At 42.1% G+C, this 23,477-nt stretch overlaps 1 protein-coding gene across 6 annotated transcripts in view; it reads left to right on the forward strand.

Annotated features, from left to right (window-relative positions):
• ZFYVE28 (zinc finger FYVE-type containing 28) overlaps positions 1-23,477 on the forward strand; it is a 309,168-nt gene that overhangs the window by 96,786 nt on the left and 188,905 nt on the right. For 3 of the 6 annotated variants that reach the window (XM_073342719.1, XM_073342721.1, XM_073342724.1), the window contains exon 1: positions 16,358-16,376. The exons of 2 other annotated variants lie outside the window; for them this stretch is intronic. The gene's annotated coding sequence lies outside the window, so the exon portion shown is untranslated. Of the gene's footprint in view, positions 1-16,355; positions 16,377-23,477 lie in introns of those variants that run through there. One more of the 6 variants, XM_073342726.1, reaches the window with a different exon arrangement.

Below are 23,477 nucleotides of genomic sequence, written 5' to 3' on the forward strand. Positions count from 1 at the left end.
TTCTTTCTCCACAGAGGGCTGGTTGCCTCCTCCCCATGCTGTGCTGCCCAGTGCAGGAGTCTGGGAGCTGACCTTGTTCTTGAAGACAGAGGCAAAAAAAGCATTGAGTACATTAGCTTTTTCCACATCCTCTGTCACTAGGTTGCCTCCCTCTTTCAGTAAGGGGCCCACATTTTCCTTGACTTTGTTCTTGTTGCCAACATACCTGAAGAAACCCTTCTTGTTACTCTTAACATCTCTCGCAAGCTGCAACTCCAGGTGTGATTTAGCCTTCCTGATTTCACTCCTACATGCCCGAACAATATTTTTATACTCCTCCCTGTCATTTATCCAATCTTCCACTTCTTGTAAGCCTCTTTTTTGTGTTTAAGATCAGCAAGGATTTCACTGTCAAGCCAAGCTGATCGCCTGCCATATTTACTATTCTTTCTACACATCGGGATGGTTTGTCCCTGTAACCACAATAAGGATTCTTTTAAAATACAGCCAGCTCGCATAGAAATTATGGTTTTGTCCTATTATAGTAAAGATAATAACACTAAAGCACATTATTTGCTATTGGTCATCCCTTTTAAAATTTGTTAAAACATTAACACACAAGCTGTTTCATCTCTGAAAATGTGCTATTTTATTCCTATTCAGTATCTCATTGAAGATTCTGGGAAAGAATGGATGGTTAGCATCAATTCAATCTGTTTTTTTTTTCCCACCTGAACTTGACCTCCTGTTGTACTTATATTCTAAAGAATAAACTGAATAATGTAGATCTAGCCAAGGTACTTATTATCACAGATCTTAGCAAGTGCCCTTTACTGACCTTCCACTAGGACTACTGTGAGGGGAATCCAAGCTTCTGTGCTTTGGATCCCTGGGATATTTCAAGGCCCTGGAGCCTGAATGGAGTCCAGCCTCTACCCCAATCTTAGGGTCTCTAGGCACACTTTCAGGGCACAGGCCTTCTATCTGGAACCCCCCGAGTGTAGGAACCCACTGTCCAGCTCCCTAGGCCTTCTTGGCATAGTGTTGACCCCTCAGACTCCCTGGTATTTAAACACCCTCATCTCCAAGAACTCCACCCCACAGGTGTGAAGTGTCTGGTTTACAGTTTCATTCTCTCAGGGGCACGCAGCAGTTGTGAAGCAGTCAACACACACACACACACATTGTCTAGTCTAATGTCTGTATGCTCTTTACTTAACAGATAAAACACAGAAGAGTACAGATTGTACACAAAAATAAAACATCCTAAACGTAATGCCCCTCACTAGTTCACCATTCCCTTGGGAGTCCTTGGGGGATCATCTGTGTTCTTTCAGGCAGCAAGCAGGGACGGAGAGTTCTCTACCCCCTTGCCTACCCTGCCCCTGCAGCAGCAGCCTCCCCGAATTTGATTCTTGGAGTCTTGCATAGTAGTACAGAGCACTACCAGTAGCTCAACAAGTATGTGTTCTGTCTGTTAATGACCTCGACTGCCACTTCAAGTACTTGCCTTTTGTGTAATGTACTGTGGGTAAATAATGTAAAATGCACTAAAACTCTGTGTGGAAATTATTTGGGAAAGATATTGACATATAAAACCACAAATTCTGTAACTCACTGGGAACATTATAAATGGAGGGGATCAAGTCCTGAATCCTGATAGGTTTCTTGAGTGCATGTATGTTTCACAGATTGAATGGCATCGTCAACTCTTATGATTTGGCTCAAGGAAAGTAACCCTGTCAAAATGTACTAAGAACTCTGTACCAACATCATGATAAATCATTGGCAGGTCTACTTGGAGTAACACTCCACGCAAAGGCATATTACATCTAAGACTTTGCCTTTACATCAGGCAAAGGCATATTACATCTAAGACTGAATAAGGGTTGTATGAGATGTTCTTATTCAAGTGCTTGCTCATGTCGATTCCATTCTAGGTCTGTGCGCACCCACGTGCATTGTCTTCGGAGGTTTTAGCCTTAGCAATATCCATAGGGCCAGCTGTGGCACCCCCTTGAGTGCCACGCTTATGTGGTGGTATTTCAGGCACCTCCGGCCCTGCGCCCTCTCAGTTCCTTCTTACTGACCGTGGTGGTTAGTCGGAGCTCCTTTCCTTGCATCACAAGGGCTAGCGGTTTAATCTCTTCTGACTTTGAGCCTTAGGGCCTTGTAAATAATTTGTTTATAGTAGTTAGTGTTAAGTAGTTAAGTGTAGTTAGAAGTTAGAGTCTCTCTGGGTTTTAAGCCCTGCGTGGACTGTAACAGGCCTATGCCTGTAAGTGACCCCCATAACAGCTGCCTCAAGTGCTTGGGGAAAATCACATGTGAAGGACAAGTGCCAAATTTTTAAAAAATTTTGACCCAGGACTCAGAGTGGGATATTCATTTGTGGGATATTTATTCATTCATTCTTCTCATAGAGGCTGCCCTTCGTCTGGCTTCCGAACCATCCTGCCAAGACTCACCTAGTACCTTGACGTCAGTGTGCAGCACACCTTCTGGCACCGGGCTCCACTCAGCACCATTCCCCATCGCTGGTGCCCCAAAAGAAAATGAAGCCATGGGACATCAGGCAAAGGACTCAGTTGAGGCTGCCCAGCCACTCTAGAGCCACATGTATGTGCCTTCCCAGTCGGGGACCATAGCCCCTTAAAGGATCCACCACCAACTCCTGGGAGTGGTAGGGGACCCAAACGCCTGATGGCATCGATTCCTTCCCAAGCTCCCCTGGTGCTGAGAGAGCAGAGGCCTCCGCACATGCAGCCATCACTGCGTGTACCACAGGAAATGGCAAAGGCTCCCTGTGAGGGCAAGCCAGCTGCTAAGACCCCCTCAGGGGGCAGTGGAGTGCCACCGATCCCCCAAGACAAGGCAGCGCTTTCCTCCTCTACACCTCAGATCTCCGGAGTCCCAGCCCAGATCCTCTGGGGTTCGCCCTCGATCACCGGCATTGTAATTGCGGGTTGAAGGACTCTCAGGCCACCCTTTGCTTGCTGGGCATGCATACACCGCAGTCTGCATGGAAGCAGTTCCGGCCGCCCCCACCACCAAGACCTTGGCAGCCTCATCAGGGGTCTGCAAGGAGATGTGTTTTAGTCGTCACCTTCCTTCCTCCCGCACGTTCCAGCCCAGTGAAGCATCCTGGGCGCAAGAAGTTCTCATTTTGAAGGTGCACTCAAGAGTGATGCCCCAGTCACTTTCCCTGATCCACCTTGTCCTTTCCTCGACCATCTTCATCCCTACCGTTTGGCCTGTTGCAAGTCACTTCAAACCGCTGGGTGCTGGACATAGTATCTTGGGGTTATATCCTGTAATATTTGGCTGCCCCTACTTCCCCCCCCCCCCCTTCCCTGTCCCCCTTCAGAGACCTTTCTCACAAGCAACTCCTCGTTCAAGAGGTTGAGAACCTCCTGCACCTGGGGGCAGTAGAGGAGGTCCTTCGGGACATGAAGGGAAAAGGGTTCTACTCCTGCTATTTCGTAATTCCGAAGGCAAAAGAGGGCCTCAGACCCATTCTGGACCTGTGTTGCCTTAACAAGTGTCTCAATAAGCTGAAGTTTCTCATGGTCTCCCTGCCCTCCATCATCCCCTCCTGGGATCCAGGAGACTTATACGCCGCCCGCAACTTAAAGGATGCTTATTTCCATTTTCCCAGGCCACAGACGCTTCCTCTGTTTCATAGTGGGCGGGTGCCATTTTCAATTCATGGGGCTGCCCTTTGGCCTTTCATCAGCCCCAAATGTGTTCACAAAATATATGGCTCCAGTGGCTGCTTTCCTGAGATGCCGAGGTGTCCAGGTCTTCCTATATCTCAATGACTGGCTCATCAAAGGCAGGTCAAGCACAGAAGAGCCTTGATATGGTGCATTCCACCTGCCGCGACCTGAGCCTGTTAATAACTGAGAAAAAATCTACCTTCACGCCTGTCCAGCAAACAGAGTTCATTGGGGCAGTTCTCGACTCCATGCGAGCCAGAGCCTTTCTTCCGGAAGCACATTTTCAAGCCAGGCCTGACCTGATCTCCCATGTAAAGAACCACCTTCTCACAATGACTCACACCTGCCTCCGACTTTTGGGCCACATGACCATGTGTACATACATGGTCAGCCATGCTTGGCTTCATCTCCGGCCCCTGCAAGTGTGGCTGGTGTTCGTCTACATTCCCAACAAGCACGATCTGGACCGGGTAGCCAGGGTGCTGGACCACATCAGGTCGTCCGTGGATTGGTGATTGGACCCCAGGTTAGTGTTGGAGAGAGTCCCTTTCGCAACCCCATCCCTGTCGCTGGCCCTGGTCTCCAATGCTTTGGACCTGGGCTGGGGAGCCCACCTGGGAGAGCTGAGCACCTAGGACCGCTGATTATGGGGCGATCTCACCCTCCATATCAATGTCAGGGAGCTCAGAGCGGTTCGCCTGGCCTGCCAGGCTTTCTTGCCCCACCTGAAGGGCAAGGTTGGGGCAGGTGCTGACAGACAACATTGACACGATGTATTATATCAACAGGCAAGGCGATGCCAGGTCTTTGGCCCTTTGTCAAGAAGCTCTCTGCCTTTGGGACTTCTGTGTGTGGCATGCCATTCACCTGATAGCCGCGCACCTGCCTAGAACCAGGAACATCACCTCAGCAGGACTTTCTCCTCTCGCCACGAGTGGTCGCTCTATCTGTAGGTGGTCAGCATAATTTTCCAGAGGTGGGGAAGAAAATGCCAGGTGTTCTGTTCGATCTGGGGAATAGACAGGGGCTCACTGTCAGATGCCTTTCTCATTTCATGGTTGGGGGTGCTGAAGTATGGATTCCTGCCAGTGCTATTGATTCCAGGGTCCTTGTGAAGATCAAGCAAGGCAGGGCTAGAGTTATCCTAATAGCCCCTGCTTGGCCTCGTCAGCATTGGTTTGGCTGATTGCCAAGCCTTTCGGTAACCACCACACTGCAGCTGTCCCTCTGGCCAAATTTGATGTCACACAACCACAGCAGCCATTTGCATCCGAACCTGGCAGTGCTGCACTTGACGGCTTGGCTACTGCATGGCTAAGCGCGGACAAAAGGGCATGCTTGGCCTGTGTCCAGCAGGTCTTGCTGGGTAGCAGGAAACCCTCCACCAGAGCGACTTACCTGGCCAAGTGGAAGAGATTCACATGCTGGGCCTCGGAATGGTGTATTTGGGCCGAGCAGGTCCCGCTGCAGGAGATCATGGATTATCTGCTGCACCTCAAACTCCAAGGTTTGTCCCTGTCATCTATCAAGGTCCACCTGACCGCTATCTCTGCTTTCCGTGCTCTGTTCCAAGGCAGGTCAATCTTCGCTCACGACATGATGGCATGGTTTTTGAAAGATCTGGAGCGTCTCTACCTGCACGGCCAGGATCTCGTCCCATCCTGGGACCTGAATTTCATACAGTCGAGGCTCATGGGGTCTCCCTTTCAGCCTCTAGCTTCCTGATCTCTCCTGCTTCTCTCCTGGAAGGTCTCATTCCTAGTTGCAATAACGTCAGCATGCAGGGTGTCTGAGATCAGGGCGCTTATTTAAGAGCCACCCTATACAGTCTTCTACGAGGATAAGGTCCAGCTGTAACCACACCGAGTGTTTGTGCCCATGGTCATTTCCTAGTTTCATACTGGCCAGGACATGGTTGCCTGTTGTCTTTCCAAAGCTTTATGCATCAGATGAGGAGCGCAGGTTACGCACTGTGTACATCAGGAGGGCGCTGGCCTTCTATATAGAGAGAACAAAGACGTTCTGTAAGTCAACACGTTGTTCGTTGTGGTGGCAGACAGAATGAAAGGTTGCCCACTGTCTGCTTAGAGGATTTCATCCTGGATCACGGCCTGCATCCTCTACTGCTTTGAGCTGGTGAAAGTGCCTCCGCCAGCGATCGTGATGGCACACTTGACTAGGGCACAAGTGTTGTCAGTGCCCTTCCTGGCACAGGTATCAATCCAGAAGCTCTTTAGGACTGCTACCTGGTCATCTGTCTACATGTTCACGTCTGATTATGCGCTTACCCAGCAAGCTTGAGATGACTCTGGCTTTGGCAGAGCAGTGCTGCAAGCCTCAAGACCGTGAACCCTGATTCTGCCTCCATTGATACTGCTTGTGAGTCACCTAGATTGGAATCAACATGAGCAAGCACTCGAAGAAAAATGGTTACCCATCTTTTTTTTGTAACTGTTGTTCTTTGAGATGTGTTGCTCATGTCCATTCCATTACCTGCTCTCCTGCCCCTCTGTTGATCTTGTCAGCAAGAAGGAACTGAGGGGGCGTAGGGCCGGTGGCACCTGATATACCCGACTCATCAGCGCAGCAATCAAGGGGGCACCACAGCTGGCCCTACGGATACCACTAATGAAAAAATCTCTGATGGGCGCACATAACTTAGAATGGAATGGACATGAGCACCACATCTTGAAGAACAGTTACAAAAAAGGTGGGTAACCATTTTTTCCTCGAAACCCCATCCCTACTCACTCCGTTCCCAATTCCACAAAAGAACAAAACCCTTTCAGTGCCATTTCTCTGTCACATGATATGGCATATAACAAAACTGTGCAATTTCTGTATTTAGAGTAGTAACAGACATGAAAACCCTTACACTAAACACATGATGGTTTACCATTTGTAAAATTTCTCTTCTTTTATAAGCATTGCATTGGTTTCTTTTTAGCATACTGTTTAAAAAGAATTATAAAACTGAAACAGTATATTAAATTATTGGAATTTTTTTTATGAGCCTATCCCAAAGGTTTACCAGTTTTTAATAATAATAACTAGGGATGTGTATTTCAATCTCTGCCTCATATTTTTAAGCACACAAATTAAAGTTGAAATTCCTGTTTATTTTTCAACTCATTCTCGATTTGTCATATTTTCCAGGTACATTGATTAACGTGTTCTCCATGAAATTATTCCCTTTACATGATAATGCTTTCAGGTTTAAACTTAGTGTCACAACTATTGTTGACAAAACAGTGAGATGTATTAATGTAACAATTCAATTTCCCTCAAATACAATCCAGGAAGAATAATGAAAAGCACAAGCTGAGCAATCTTATGATATATATGATGTTAGCAAGATCATTTTTCTTGCTGCCCTTGATAAAAATTAGCCTGTCAAAGATACTAGCTACCCACGTATTAGCAGATGGGTTGCCTTGACTCTAGATGTCACAAAATTTTGTTATGGTAATGGCTCAGAGAAGAAACAGTACAGAATCGGTTGTCAGTAGCTAAACAGAGTTTGAGAGGAAAATGTCCCCTGATAAAGTTTGGTTTTATGAATGTCTCAGCTGACTTTATAACAACTGATTAAAAGATAAGTCAGTTTTGAGTAATTTAGTTCTCTGAAAAGAAATAAAAGATGTAGAAATCTGTTTTAAAAAAACAAAGTTAAAAAATAGTTCACTGTTGCACATTACCCTCAACCCATTCAGATGTAAGTGTAGACTCCCTCCCCAGGCCCTACGCTACCAGCACTCCCAGCTATCTTCGAGACACCACTGACTTCCTGAGGAAACTACAATCCATCGGTGATCTTCCTGAAAACACCATCCTAGCCACTATGGATTTAGAAGCCCTCTACACCAACATTCCACACAAAGATGGACTTCAAGCCATCAGGAACATTATCCCCGATAATGTCATGGCAAACCTGGTGGCTGAACATTGTGACTTTGTCCTCACCCATAACTATTTCACATTTGGGGACAATGTATACCTTCAAATCAGCGGCACTGCTATGGGTACCCGCATGGCCCCACAGTATGCCAACATTTTTATGGCTGACTTAGAACAACGCTTCCTCAACTCTCATCCCCTAATGCCCCTACTCTACTTGCGCTACATTGATGACATCTTCATCATCTGGACCCATGGAGAAGAAGCCCCTGAGGAATTCCACCATGATTTCAACAATTTCCATCCCAACATCAACCTCAGCCTGGACCAGTCCACACAAGAGATCCACTTCCTGGATACTACAGTGCTAATAAGCGATGGTTACATAAACACCACCCTATACCGGAAACCTACTGACTGCTATGCCTACCTACATGCATCCAGTTTCAGCCAGACCACACCACACGATCCATTGTCTACAGCCAAGCTCTACGATACAACCGCATTTGCTCCAAACCCTCAGACAGAGACAAACACCTACAAGATCTCTATCAAGCATTCTTACAACTACAATACCCTCCTGCTGAACTGAAGAAACAGATTGACAGAGCCAGAAGAGTACCCAGAAGTCACCTACTACAGGACAGGCCCAACAAAGAAAATAACAGAACGCCACTCGCCATCACCTTCAGCCCCCACCTAAAACCTCTCCAACGCATCATCAAGGATCTACAACCTATCCTGAAGGACGACCCATCACTCACAGATCTTGGGAGACAGGCCAGTCCTTGCTTACAGACAGCCCCCAACCTGAAGCAAATACTCACCAGCAACCACACACCACACAACAGAACCACTAACCTATCCTTGCAACAAAGCCCGTTGCCAACTGTGCCCACATATCTATTCAGGGGACACCATCATAGGGCCTAATCACATCAGCCACACTATCAGAGGCTCGTTCACCTGCACATCTACCAATGTGATATATGCCATCATGTGCCAGCAATGCCCCTCTGCCATGTACATTGGTCAAACTGGACGGTCTCTACGTAAAAGAATAAATGGACACAAATCAGATGTCAAGAATTATAACATTCAAAAACCAGTCGGAGAACACTTCAATCTCTCTGGTCACTCGATCTCTGACCTAAAAGTCGCAATATTACAACAAAAAGACTTCAAAACCAGACTCAAACGAGAGACTGCTGAATTGGAATTAATTTGCAAACTGGATACAATTAACTTAGGCTTGAATAAAGACTGGGAGTGGATGGTCATTACACAAAGTAAACTATTTCCCCATGTTTATTCTCCCCTCCAGAGGTTCTTGTCAACTGCTGGAAATGGCCCACCTTGATTATCACTACAAAAGGTTTCTCTCCCCGCCCCAATCTCCTGCTGGTAATAGCTCACCTTTCCTGATCACTCTTGTTACAGTGTGTATGGTAACACCCATTGTTTCATGTTCTCGGTGTATATAAATCTCCCCACTGTATTTTCCACTGCATGCATCCGATGAAGTGAGCTGTAGCTCACGAAAGCTTATGCTCAAATAAATTTATTAGTCTCTAAGGTGCCACAAGTACTCCTTTTCTTTTTGAGGTTACAGACTAACACGGCTGCTACTCTGAAACAGATCAGTTTGGCTAATTCGTAGGGGTAATACATATTGCATGTTTAATAGGTTTGGAGTAAAATTGTACTATCAAAACCATTTTAACAGAAATCCCAAGAGTTAAATACAGTTGAGCTGGTCTTGTATAATTATTGTATAACTGCTGTTGTGGTTTGCCTTACATTGTGTAAAGTAATTATGTGGTCAAGTTTTAAATCCTGATCTATCCAAATCTTGCAGTAAATTTTTTTTTAACAGCATTGTGATCTCAGTATTGCAGAATGCTTTGTGTGTTTCCTTTAAAAAACATTTACTTGTGGACATATGTGCAGTAAGAAGATTTCTCACGTATATGGAATCCTGAATTTTGAGTTTAGAATCTCATTGTGTTTCTCTGAATTTCTGCTCTAATGAAAGAGAGCATGTGGTGCATATTCTTAATAATCAAATAACACTCAGTCTTAGATCTCCTTATTGAAGAAGTCCTGTAATAAGACAGTAACTGAATCCAAATGTAATTGAATCCAAATGAAAAGATGTTTTGAAAATACTCTGTGTTAACTCCTATTAATTTGAATGACAGCATGGGGAATTCTGTTTAAAGAGAGTTTTCAAATAAAATTACTTGATGTCATAAACTATTGAGATCCTTGTATGAAGAGTTTCAATTGTATTTATAGTTTAATAGTTAAATATTCACATCAGATTTATAATTTTCAATGAGAATTTACATTTTAAAATATTGGAAAGCTCATTTTTAATTGAATAGAATTCATTAAAGAAACTCATTCTCAGAGTTAGATTAAAATTTAGAGTTGTGTTTAACTGTTTCAGGAGACTTGGGTTCAATTCCCTGCTCCTCCAGAGGCTTCCTGTTGGCTTTGTGCTAATTACTTAGCATCTCTGTGCCTCAGGTTCCCCATCTGTAAAATGGGGATAATAGTATTTCCTTACCTCACAGGATTGTTTTGAGGATAATTACATTAAAGATGGTAAGATGCTTAGGTAATATGTAATTGGTGCTATATAAATACATAAGATCGATACTATGGGGAAATAGTGACCAAAATTACTATAAAACTGCAGTATCCTCAAGTAATGTACTATGAATTTTACAATAGAAATATTTATAGTTATGAATGTTTTCTAAAAAAGTGCTATCCAAAGTAACTACAAGGAGCATCAAAATTTCTTTAGTATTTGGTAGCACTGTATAATCTCTGTTGTATACTGCTCCTAGCTTTTGTCAAGAAAATTGATGGATGAGGTAAGGATGTTGTCACCAGAAATCTCACGTTACTTCAATATCACAGGAAATGAGGATGTAACAGAGGTGATGATATGACCTAAATCCTTACCCTTTTGGGGTCTGACCTAATCTCTGGCCCCAGCTGGAAGGCCCGCCTTACAAAGGGGGCAAAGCGAATAGGATTTGCTGTGTGACCCAGATCCCCTAAACCTATAAGCATCCGTAAACCTAACTCATTATCCTCCATTTAAAAGCCCTCCTCAAAACTCTCCTTTTCCATGATGCCTACAACAAAGTTTTAAAACTTAACAGTCAGGCTGCTGGTGTTCTGAGACTACTGCCTATCATGCTGACCAGATTGTCTCTGTGTTTTCTTGCACTCCTCCATCTGTTGTGTCTTGTCTTATACTGAGACTGTGAGTTCTTTGGAGCAGGGTCAACATTTTTTTCTGTATTTATACAGTGCCTAGCACCATAGGGTCCTGGTCCATGAGTAGGGCTCCTAGGACCTACAATAATACTACTAATATAAACAGGTACACTATAAAGCTTTGTCCCCTTTAAAAAAAAAAAGTTAGTACCTGTATAAACAGTAACTGCCAATGGTGCACTTGCACTGGTGGTAGCCATGCTGTAAGTGTTACTGTCAACAGGGCACAGGCATTACTATGTGATAAAATCCCTCTCTGAGCAGCTTTCTGTTACACCATTGTAAAGACCTATGTCTACCCGAGCAGTTTACTGCTGCTGCACCATTGATGGCTGTGTCTAGTGCTAATATTTTGTGTAGATGCATCCAGGGTTTCATTCTGTTCTGTTCTGTTCTGTTCTGTTCTGTCACAAGAAGCCTTAAAATGGAGTTGGACTTCTGCAGGTGAGATATGCGACAATAAACAAGTTTTGCCCCATTGTCCATCAGCATTCTTGGCATAGATTCTAATCGTTGCCATGACATTCAGATTAAAAAGCTATTACAACACAACATCAACTAACACATGTTAAATGGATTAAAAACTGGGTGATGTAACATAAATAATCCAGTAGGCATCTTTCTAGTAGGGTCTGTGGTGTGAAAAAGGTTAACTTGTACTGTTATTGAGCACCAAATAATTTGATCCCTAAAATTATTCAGTCTAGAGAAACAATATAACATATATAGATATACATATATAGAGAATATGGTGTGCTGTCTCTTGTTAATTGTTTCTATTTTTGCCAACTCAAGGATGTGACTTCTACTATTTAATCAAAGAGGTTCTTTTACATACTTTAGGGGACACCATGATTAAACCTAAGCAAAATCATCATAATTATTAACCAGAGCTATTTTATTCTTAAAGGAAGTAAAAAAAAAATACACATTAGATATAACACAGAACAGAACACAAATGATAAACTAGTTACTTTTGTTACAATTGATTCTGTATGTCTGTCTCTTTAGAGCATTTTTAACAGAGATTATACCCTTGAGGGTGAACTGCCTCTGGGGTGCTTTATCCTTGGTAAGTTAAAACCAAGGTATTATTTCCCAAAATTTTGGTGAGTCCAGTCATCAGGGCCGGCTCCAGCTTTTTTGCTGCCCCAAGTGGCGAAAAAAAAAGAAAAAAGAAAAACCCCATTGAGCTGCCGCCGAAGAGGTAGAGAGGGAATGAAGAACTCGCTGCCGAATTGCTGCTGAAGACGTGGATGTGCCGCCCCAGTAACGCACAGAGTGCTGCCTCTTTCTATTGGCCGCCCCAGGCACCTGCTTCCTTCGCTGGTGCCTGGAGCCAGCCCTGCAAGTCGTAGTATATCATTAGAAAATGAAGACTTTGTAAATAGACTCAAGAATTTGATTATCAGGGATAATAATTTATAGATGGGCAAGGTAAGCAATCTTCACTCAATCCTATGAAATCAAAGAAAATATTTAAATCAGTTACTTAGAAGAAGCCATTTAAGGAATTGTCTTAAAATAGGCTAATTAGTAAATATTAAGAATCTTAAATCCCATTATTTCTCTGTTTAACAATATTTAGCCCTTGTCTCCTCTCCAGGAATATGTGGACCAGCCATTTGCTGTTTAACTGGAGAAATGTTTAACATCTTAAATTATAACAGCCTGTCCCAATAAAATCATTACAAAATTATTACAAGAGTTTTAAAATCTTTGTCGTTGTTAACCCCTCCGCCAATGTTTGTCATCTGCAAACTTTACCAGCAATGAATTTTTCTTCCAGATCATTGATACATATACTGAGTATCATTAGGGAAAGAACAGATCCCTTTGGGACCTGTGATGAAGAAATCTCAACGCCAATGCAAAAATGATTTTGCATGAACATTTAAACCAGCTTCTGTACCAAATAACTGGAGAAAAGATCTAATGTGACACCAATTTTTAAAAAGGGCTTCAGAGATGACCCCGGCAATTACAGGCCGGTAAGCCTGACTTCAGTACTGGGCAAACAGGTCTATAGTAAAGAACAAAATTGTCAGACACGTAGATGAACGTAATTTGTTGGGGAATAGCCTACATGGTTTTTGTAAAGGGAAATCATGCCTTACCAATCTACTAGAATTCTTTGAGGGTAAACAAGCATGTGGACAAGGGGGATCCAGTGGATATAGTGTACTTAGATTTTCAGAAAGCCTTTGACAAGTTCCTTCACCAAAGGCTATTAAGCAAAGTAAGCAGTCATAGGATAAGAGGGAAGGTCCTCTCATGGATTGGTAACTGGTTAAAAGATAGGAAACAAAGGGTAGGAATAAATTATCAGTTTTCAGGATGGAGAGAGTTAAATAGTGGTGTCCCCCAGGGGTTTGTACTGCGTCAGTCCTATTCAACATATTCCTAAATGATCTGGAAAAAGGGGTAAACAGTGAGGTGACAAAATTTGCAGATACAAAACTACTCAAGATAGTTAAGTCCCAGGCAGACTGCTAAGAGCTACCAAAGGATTTCTCAGAACTGGGTGACTGGGCAAAAAAATGACAGATGAAATTCAATGTTGATAAATGCAAAGTAAAGTACATTGGAAAACATAATCCCAACTATACATATAAAATGATGGGGTCTAAATTAGCTGTTACCACTTAAGAAAGAGATCTTGGAGTCATTGTGGATAGTTCTCTGAAAACATCCTCTCAATGTGCAGCGGCAGTCAAAAAGTAAACAGAATGTTGGGAATCATTAAGAAAGGGATAGATAAATAAGACAGAAAATATCATATTGCCTAAATATAAATCCATGGTACACCCACATCTTGAATACTGCATGCAGATGTGGTCGTCCCATCTCAAAAAAGATGGTTTGACATTATCATAGTTTGTTACTGTTGCCAAGAGACTGAGGAAATTAACCGTCTCTATATAAAAATAAATCATAAAGAAAAGGAATGACTAAGTTTGAGAAACAATATGATGGCTTAAGGCTAAATAAAGTATGCTGTTTAGAAGCTTGAATTGATTTTTTTTCCTTTGTAAAGTAAAAAGTTTTTTTTTCTTGTGTGCTATACACTGTGGCAGATTCATAGATTCCAAGGACAGAAGGGACGATTGTGATGATTGAATCTGACTTCCTGTATAATACAGACCATAGAACTTCCCCAAAATAATTCCTACACCATATCTTTTAGAAAAAACATCCAATCTTTATTTAAATATTGCCAATGATGGAGAAATTACCACAACCCTTGATAAATTGTTCCAGTGGGTAATTACTTCTGTTAACAATTTACACTTTATTTTCAGTCTGAATTTGTCTAACTTAAACTTCCAGTCATTGGATCATTTTATACCTGTCTCTATGTCAAATCTATATCTAGATCAAAGAGCTAAATATTTGTTTCCAGGTATTTATAGCCTGTTTATAAAGTCACCCCTTCGCCTTCTTTTTGTTAAACTAAATAGATTGAGCTCCTTGAGTCTACTGCTAACAGAGATGTTTTCTAATCCTTTAATCATTCTTGTGGCTCTTTTCTGAATCCTCTCCAATTTATCAACATCCTTCTTGAACTGTGGACACCAGAACTGGACACAGTATTGCCGCAATAGTTGCATCAGTGCCAAATACAGAGATAAAATAACCTCTCTACTCCTACTCGAGATTCTCCTGTTTATGCATCCAAGGATTGCATTATCCCTTTTTGCCACAGCATTGCGCTGGGAGCTCATATTCAATGATTGTCCACTGTGTCCACCCAAATATATTTCAAACTCACTGCTTCCGAGGATAGAGTCCCCTATCATGTAAGTGTGGCCTATAGTCTTTGTTCCTAGATTTATACACTTACTGTTAGCTGAATTAAAATGCATGTTGTTTGCATACGCTCAGCTTACCAAGAGATCCAGATTGTTCTGTATCAGTAACCTGTCCTTTTCATTATTTACTACTAACCCTAATTTTTGTGTCATCTGCAAACTTTATTGGTAATATTATGTTTTCTTCCAGGGCATTGATTAAAAACATTAAATACCCACTAAAAACACACCAGCTCAGTGATGATTCTTCATTTATGATTACATTTTGAGACCTATCAGTTAGGCTGTTTCTAATCCATTTAGTGCAGTGGTTCTGAAACTTTTCTGCATCACACCGCCTTTTTAATTTTTGAGAAACCCTCATGGCCCCCATCTCTCCTTTACCATCATCCAACACCCCCTGATCCTTGTCCCTGACCGTCCCCTCACGGGCCCCCTGCCCCCCTGGAACCCCACCCCCTATCCAACCCTCCCTGCTCCCTGTCTCCTGACTGCCTCAACCCCTATCCACACCCCTACCCCCTGACAGGCCCCCCGGGACTCCCATGCCTATCCAATTCCCCCTATCTCCTGACCACCCCCCCAGAACCTCCGCCCCATCCAACTGCTCCTTGTCCCCTGACTGCCCCCCTGGGACCTCCTGCCCCTTATCCAAACTCCCCGCTTCCTGCCCTCTTACCAGTCCACTCAGAGCGGCAGGACTGGCTTATTGGAAAGCCTGGGAGGTGGGCGGGCACAAGCCGCACTGCCTGCACGGCGGCGTGGCTGCGGGAGAGGGTGGAGAGGAGAGGAGGGGGAGGGGCCAGGGGCTAGCCTCCCCTGCCAGGAGCTCAAGGGCCGGGTAGCCTCACGCCCTCCCTTGGAATTTCTTCACGCCCCCCCAGGGGGGCGTGCCCCCCAGTTTGGGAACCAATGATTTAATGTGTGCCATGTTAATTCTATAACATTCTAGTTTTTAAATCAAAATCACATGCAGTACCAAGTCATATGCTGGTATAGAAGTCCAAGTATATTACCTAGATGTGAAGCGTCTATGTAATAATCTAAGAATACTGAACTATATTAATTTTATATGTGTAGTATGTGACATGGTCAGTGAGGAAGTTATTATATAGTTATTTTGATTTATTAGTCTTTCCTGTATGAATGTATTGATCCAGCTTAATAGCGAGCTATTTGAAGAATAAGCAGGAACACAATACAATGACTGAGGAAAAACACCCCAGCACACACTTGAAAGACAATGAGGAAAACTATTAGTTTCAAGGATCATATATCCTGCTTCCAACTAAGGTGCAAGCCTTGTTTTGCCAGGACTGGGAGCCAAGAGATCCAAAGGATACTAAACACTTAAAAAGTCCCTCTGAACAGGAAATGGGAGTGGGGGGAGAGTGTCAGTTGCCAAGGGCTGTCCATGGCTTGTCTGGTCACTAGTGGCAATCATGGTTGATCCACAAAGCCTGGTCTGAGAGTGGGAGAATCACATGATTCTACCCTGGAAAAGGGAAAAACCTGAGGGGGGGGGTGCACTCAGAGACCAGGAGGAATGATAGGTGCAGTTAGCCTGGTAACTGTTACCCTACAAAAGGCATGTAGGTCTGATCCAGGTTTTTTTCTTGTCTTTATTTCAGGATCTTATATGATGTCACCAGTAATACATCTGAAGAGCCTGGTGACTTATTAAGCAATTTGTATTTTATCTGTTGAATGGTTAAGCAACAGTAGAGCCCAATAAATTCTATATCTATATAGTACACAAGCTATATTATTTTTGTAAGTTCTAGAGGACAACATTATTTCAGGAAAACGAGTGGGTAATTTTATGATGTCTAAGATATGTAGTAACAGGTAATACATATTTTGAGATAGGTTACATTTTGGTGTAATTGACAAAAATCAAACTGGGACAGGAACAAGGTAGTGGTAGGCTTTTAAACTTGTCCACAAAATAAGCTTTGCCCACTTGAAACACCAAAATGAGAGGCTGCTCTCAGTAGCAATATCATAGCTGGCCATTGAAATAAGTGGAGTAGTTCATGCCTTTCAGAGCTTCATTTCAAGATCTCTACAGACTCGGGCAGACATTGCTGAATCACTTTGCATTCAGTTTACATTTCAAGGTCTTCTTCTGAAACATATGGGTAAAGACTTCTTAAAAATAAACTAAAGCTAAGATTCTGGAGAACAAGATAGCTTGTGAGAGGAACAGTACCAGACTACTGCATAGCAGCCCAATTCAAACCCTATACTTGACTATGATCCTTTTAAAAGTAGTATTATACTTACTAGAGTTAGGCAAGTAGATAAACACACTTTCATAGTCATCCAGTCTAGAAGTTGTTAAATAGCTAAGTTGGTCTGGCAAAAGTATGGGGTGATGATATCAGAAGGCCAAAAACTGAGTTTCTAAATAAATTCTCTAACTTTTCTTGAAGTCCCTCCTGTTTTATACAAATTGAGATGGACATATTGATTGTCAAACAGGCTGCTTTCAGAGGCTCTGGGTGGCTGAGGGAGAGGCCCCAGTGATTATATTGAAAAAGGCTTGCAGAGAGAATAAATACTTTATGGCTGAATAATATTAAAACAATTTTTTGTACTTCTGTTTATTGTGGTCACATTTTTTCTCACTTAAAAGCCATTTTATAAAGTTGCACTACAGAGCATGGTCTCTATAGGCTTCAATAATATATTTTTTAAAAAAAATCATGTATATACAATGGGCACCTTGTGGCTTTGGTCACACTATTTTGATTATATCAGTCTCAGTCCCTGGTAGCTAGCACCTGATTACACTTCCGCCCTCCATCAGCATGACAGTGTTCATTGTGTAAATGCAGCATTCGTTTTATGAACGTCAATGGTGAAAGAAATTTTTAAGTGATATTCATGAAACCAAGAAAAATATGTATTAGACACTGCAACCATGAATCTTACTGTAAATATTCTACAGAAAGGACCCAAATAGCAATGTGCTATTGATGGCTGGACGTTGTCTGCTCTTTGTGTAATGAATATAAATACTTCACAATAGAAGAGAATGTCCCCCTCTTTTTTTCCATTTCCTATTTCAAAACTATGTTTCTCTGTTTTCACGTTACTGGAGCCCAGTAATGTGGAAAAGTGCTATTTGAGACAAGTATACCCTTAGTGTTAGCACCATATGCTATCATCCTAGAGACCTTGGTTCGTCTTTAGACTCTAATGTTGCAGCCTGGTGATATAGTTCTAGGTGTATTAATCAGGGTGGAAGACCTATTATATACTCAGTAGGTACCCAAACCATACTCACTGTTTTAGGAAGGCAAAGTCATTCAGGTACACGTATTTTGGCTGTTGTCAGTGTAAAGGAGATTCAAAGCTGGGCCTCTCACACTAGTAAATGAGGAGTAACATGACAAAAGTCAGTGATGGTGTAAAACTGGTGTAAGTGAGATCAGGATCTGGTCCTGAGTGTCTAGAGCTTCTTACTCTCCTCCCTTTCCCCTCCCCCCCAAATAAACAAAAAGCTGCTGTACCAAAGTATTCCTTTTCTACCATTTACTTGAATGGATAAGAATACAACCAACAAGACAAGATCACATTTCTCATTAGAAACTTACACTTCATAATCCTTTTTTTTAAAAACAGAAAAGTAGGATTTCTTCAAATTTTGTGTACTGTTATGACCTTCTTACAAACTAATTTGAACTGTGCTTTACAGTAAACAGATCAAATTAATACAATGCTTTTTGAAGCAGATTCATAGTTTTAAAGATTTTAACAGCTATTTTCCATGTGGCATCCTGATGGCTGGAATTCCAATGATTTTCCCATCTGGAATAAAACATTTATAGAGCTGAATTTTGTGACCGTCTATTTTTACCCTTTGACATTTTTAATTTGCCTTTGGGTGTAATTTTGTCACAGAAGAATGATCACTACAGTATAAATCTTAGGAAGTAACACCTTATCTTCAAAGGAATGTCTTGGTGTTAAGTTCCTTAAACCAGGAAAACAAATGTCTTATTCTGAAATGAACTACAAAGAAGTTCTGCTCACACAATTAACTCGTTTTGGTTTGGAAGGGAAAAAAGAACTTAAAAGTGATTTCTTCTTGGTGTCAAGTACTGTAGATGCTTTGTAGAGAAATTTTTGGTGACATATATAATAAATGTGTAACTAAATTACATGATTCTCTCATACACCTGAGAGAAATAAGGAAATGAACTTTAACTTAGAAGTTGGAAAAGTGTTTAATGAATGTGACTTGAGCAGTAGTTTTTGGTGTTTTTTGTTTTTTTCACTGCTGAAGTATGAGGATAAAGTCTGGCTTAATTTATGAATAAATTAAATTTATCTGGCTAGTCCATAGTGAAAATGTGTCAACATTATAAAACTTTCATGCAGTTGGCTTACTACTTAGGAAATGTCCAGTCTAGTACTGAAATGTTAGGGTATCTTTGAACTAGTTCCAAAACTTCTTTGTTGGTGTGTTTTGTGCCTATTTAATTTCAATATGCCAGCTATCGTTGTGATATTTACACAATCCACTTTATAATTTTGGTACACACAAAATGTATTATGCCTCTGTCTCTTCTATCCAGACAGCATAGATTATATTATGTTAGGATTATTCAATATATAAAAGAACATTGCTAGGGTTGCAAAGTCAAGCACTCAGAAATTAGGAACTGCCAGAATTAAGATTTCTTGTGCAACTTCAATTTTGCCCCCTTGTGTGTATGAGTGACGAAACAGTCTTTAATTATGTAACCATGATATTTACCCCCTTCCGCCCCCAGGAGCCCTACCTTATTCAGTATCCAGAGTGAATGGTGCTTACTAAATGTGAGTGGAAGGGACCTCAATAAGTCATCTAGTCCAGTCCCCTGCACTGAGGCAAGACTAAGTATTATTTATACCCTCTCTGACAGGTGTTTGTCTAACTAGTTCTTAAAAACCTCCAGTGCTGGTGTCATAAATATAAAGGGAAGGGTAACCACCTTTCTGTATACAGTGCTATAAAATCCCTCCTGGCCAGAGACAAAATCCTTTCACCTGTAAAGGGTTAAGAAGCTAAGGTAACCTCGCTGGCACCTGACCCAAAATGACCAATGAGGGGACAAGCGGGGGAAAAGGCTTTTGTCTGTCTGTGTAATAATACCTTTGCTGGGAATAGATCAAAGATATAAGCCCTCCAACTCCTGTAACGTTAGTAAGTAATCTAGCTAGAAAATGCGTTAGGTTTTCTTTGTTTTGGCTTGTAAATTCGCTGTGCTGGAGGAAATGTGTATTCCTGTTTTTGTGTCTTTTTGTAACTTAAGCTTTTGCCTAGAGGGATTCTCTGTGTTTTGAATCTGACTGTCTGTAAGATTATCTTCCATTCTGATCTTACAGAGTTGTTCTCTTATCTTTTTTTTGTTCTTCTAATAAAGTTCTGATTTTTAAGAATCTGATTGGGTTTTTTGAGTCTTAAAAATCCAAGGCTGGTTTGTGCTCATCTTGTTTGTTCTCAAGCCTCTCCAGGAAAGGGAGTGTAAGGGCTTGGGGGGATATTTTGGGGAAATAGAACTCCAAGTGATCCTTTCCCTGTTCTTTGTCTAAATCACTTGGTGGTGGCAGCATACTGTTCAAGGACAAGGCAAAGTTTGTGCCTTGGGAAAGTTTTTAACGTAAGCTGGTAAAAATTAGCTTAGGGGGTCTTTCATGTGGGTCCCCACATCTGTACCCCAGAGTTCAGAGTGGGGAGGGAACCCTGGCATCTGGTGATTCCACAACCCCCCTTGGTAATTTGTTCCAGTGCTTAACTACCCTTACAGTTAGGAAGGTTTTCCTAATGTCTAACCTAAATCTCCCTGGCTGCAATTTCAGACTCTTACTTCTTATTCTGTACTCAGCGGATAAGGAGAACAATTTGTCACCCTGTCCTTTATAACAACCTTTTATGTATTTGAAGGCTGTTATTATGCCCTCCCCCCTTCAGCCTTTTCTTCTCCTTACTAAACAAACCCAGTTTTTCCCAGTTTTCCCTCGTAGGTCTTGTTTTCTAGATCTTTAGTAATTTTTGTTGCTCTCCTCTGGACTTTCTCCCAGTTTGTCTTGGCTATATTTCCCTAGAAGGGAAGGTCATGTAAGACAATATCAACAATCTTTCTGAAGTTGAGATATATCATATCTACTGCTTCCCCCCATTCACAAGGCTTGTTATCCTGTCCAAGAAGGATATTAGGTTTGTTTAACATGACTTGTTCTTGACAAATCCATGTTGATTGTTAGTTATCACATTATCTTCTAGGTGCTAACAAATTGATTGATTGATTATTTGCTCCATTAGCTTTCCAGCAACCTAAATTATGCTGACTGGCCTATAATTCCTTAGCTTTTGCTTATTCCCCTCTTTATAGAAGGGTTCTATATTTGCCCTTTTTCTAGTCCTCTGTGATCTCTCCCATTCTCCGCAAGTTCTCAGAGATAATGGCTAGTGGCTCAGATCTCTTCAGCTAGTTCCTTAAGTATTCTAAGATGTATTTCATCAGGCCCTGCCAACTTGACAACATTTAACTTGTCTAAGTAATTCTTATCTTATTGTGTGACCCTAAGCCTTATTTACTGCATGCTAATCAAACCCTGCTACAAAGACAGAATTATTAATTTTCTCATGAACTTTTCCATGGTGCTCACCGCTACAGAATCTGAGTGTAAGATGAGGCTGTATTATTATCCACATTTTACAGAAGGAGGGCTGAGGCACAGGGAGTTAGGTATAAATTTATAAAGTGGGGTGGATTAGTGTTCTCTAATTTGGCTTATTATTATTATGCATCATTAAAAGACATGATCAGATGGCTTGTTGGAGCCAGACTAAGGAGGAGTTTAGTCTGTGAAAGAAGCTTATTAGAACATCTCTGAGGGTGAGATTTACCTGTATTAGGCTTAGACTTCTGTGGTTTTGTTTTATTTTGATTGGTAATTTACTTTGTTCTGTCTATTATTACTTGGAACCACTTAAATCCTACTTTTTATATTTACTAAAATCACTTTTTGCTTATTAATTAACCCAGAGCAAGTATTAATACCTGGGGGAGCAAATAGCTGTCCATATCTGTCTATCAGTGTTATAGAGAGTGGACAATTTATGAGTTTACCCTGTATAAGCTTTATACAGAGTAAAACGGAATTATTTGGGATTTGGACCCCATTGGGAACTGGGTATCTGGGCACTGGAGACAGGGGCACTTCTTAAGCTGTTTTCAGTTAAGCCTGCAGCTTTTGGGGGATGTGGTTCAGACCTGGGTCTGTATTTGTAGCAGGCTAGCGTGTCTGGCTCAACAAGACAGGGTACTGAAATCCCAAGCTGCCAGGGGATTTCACAGCCACAGCCAGCTTCCTATAGCTCCCCTGACGTGCTTGCTTAATGTTCCACTAAAGGATCTACATTTCAAACAGAATGACAAATCTAATTTTTTTACTGTTAGTAGCTGGACATTGTATTGCACATTACTGGAAAAATTTGACTCCTTCTATGGAATTGTGGTGAAGTAAAATATGGACTATCATTTAAATGAAAAAGCTTTCACGCCAAGTATGTACACAAGAGAATTGCCAAAAAGAGGATTGGTATTTAGAATTTGGTCATCCCTTTTACCGTAGTCAGAGGAGGAGGGCTCCCCAGACAGCAAGCCAGAATCTTTAGCTAGGTTCTCTGAATATTAACCTGATCCTGAAGTAATGTACAATGTTGATGTTCTATTGTGATCTTGCCTTAATAAACAGTTTTTTAAAAAGTATCCACTGATTTTGGGTACTCAATTTGAGACACTTGTGGCCTGATTTTTCCAGAGTATGTAGCATTATATAGCACATTATATGTTCAGAGCACAGCTCCCATTGGCTTCAGTTGCAGCTGTGAATGCTCAGGATGTCGGCAAATCAGACTGCAGGATCTCAAGTCAGGCACCTAGAAAATGAGCTATGCACAGTTAGTGACCACCTGGTAAAAAGTTTGGTTTAAGTGACTTTTTCAGCATAGGAGCCCTTCAGAGCGGTCTCCATGTCATGCCCCCCAACACTCTCAGGCCCTTTCCCAGCCATTCCCAATTCCCCCTTCTTGTCATAGTCCCAGTCCCTTACCCAGTTAGTTCTAATTCTGTCCCCATGAGTCTCATCCAATCTGTTTATCTCCTCTTCAGCTTCCAGTCACGCCACCTGCCAACTTTTTCTGTCCCCACTGATTCCCAGTGGTAGTCTCCCTTCCTAATGCCTTCTACTCCCTGTCCCCCTCCTCTTTATCCCAGTTTCTTTGCCCAGTGAATCCCAGTTCTCCACCCATACCCTGGCTCCTCCTCAGATCAGTCTTGCCTCCCCTCCTTTCTTCTGCTCCACTGACTGCCCTCCCAGCACTGCCTTCTTATCCAATCTGTTTCCCCTCCCCAGTTTCCCTTGCTCTATTGGTTCCCAGCCTCAGTCTCCCACACTGGTTCCTAATCTGATCTCAGTCTCTTCCCCATCCCTACCCCATCTTCCTTTTCCTCCCCAGGAAACCTTACCCAGCCAGTCCCAGTCTCTGAGGAGATCAGACTACATGATCTTATGGGCCCTTCTGGCCTCAAAATCTGACTCCTCAAACCCCCCCAACCTCAGCTTCCAGCCTCCCCACACCCAGCCTCTTTGCCCAACCTTTTTCTTTGATTGGCCTTTGTAATTTTTTACCCCCTCACAACTTTTTGTTAGAGACATCTGAATAGGCCTCATGCTGAAATGGGTGAAGTCTGAAATTGGCAATCTGGTATGG

This window comes from Lepidochelys kempii, chromosome 4 (assembly GCF_965140265.1).
Source record: "Lepidochelys kempii isolate rLepKem1 chromosome 4, rLepKem1.hap2, whole genome shotgun sequence".
In the NCBI taxonomy this organism is placed as follows: Eukaryota; Metazoa; Chordata; order Testudines; family Cheloniidae; genus Lepidochelys; species Lepidochelys kempii.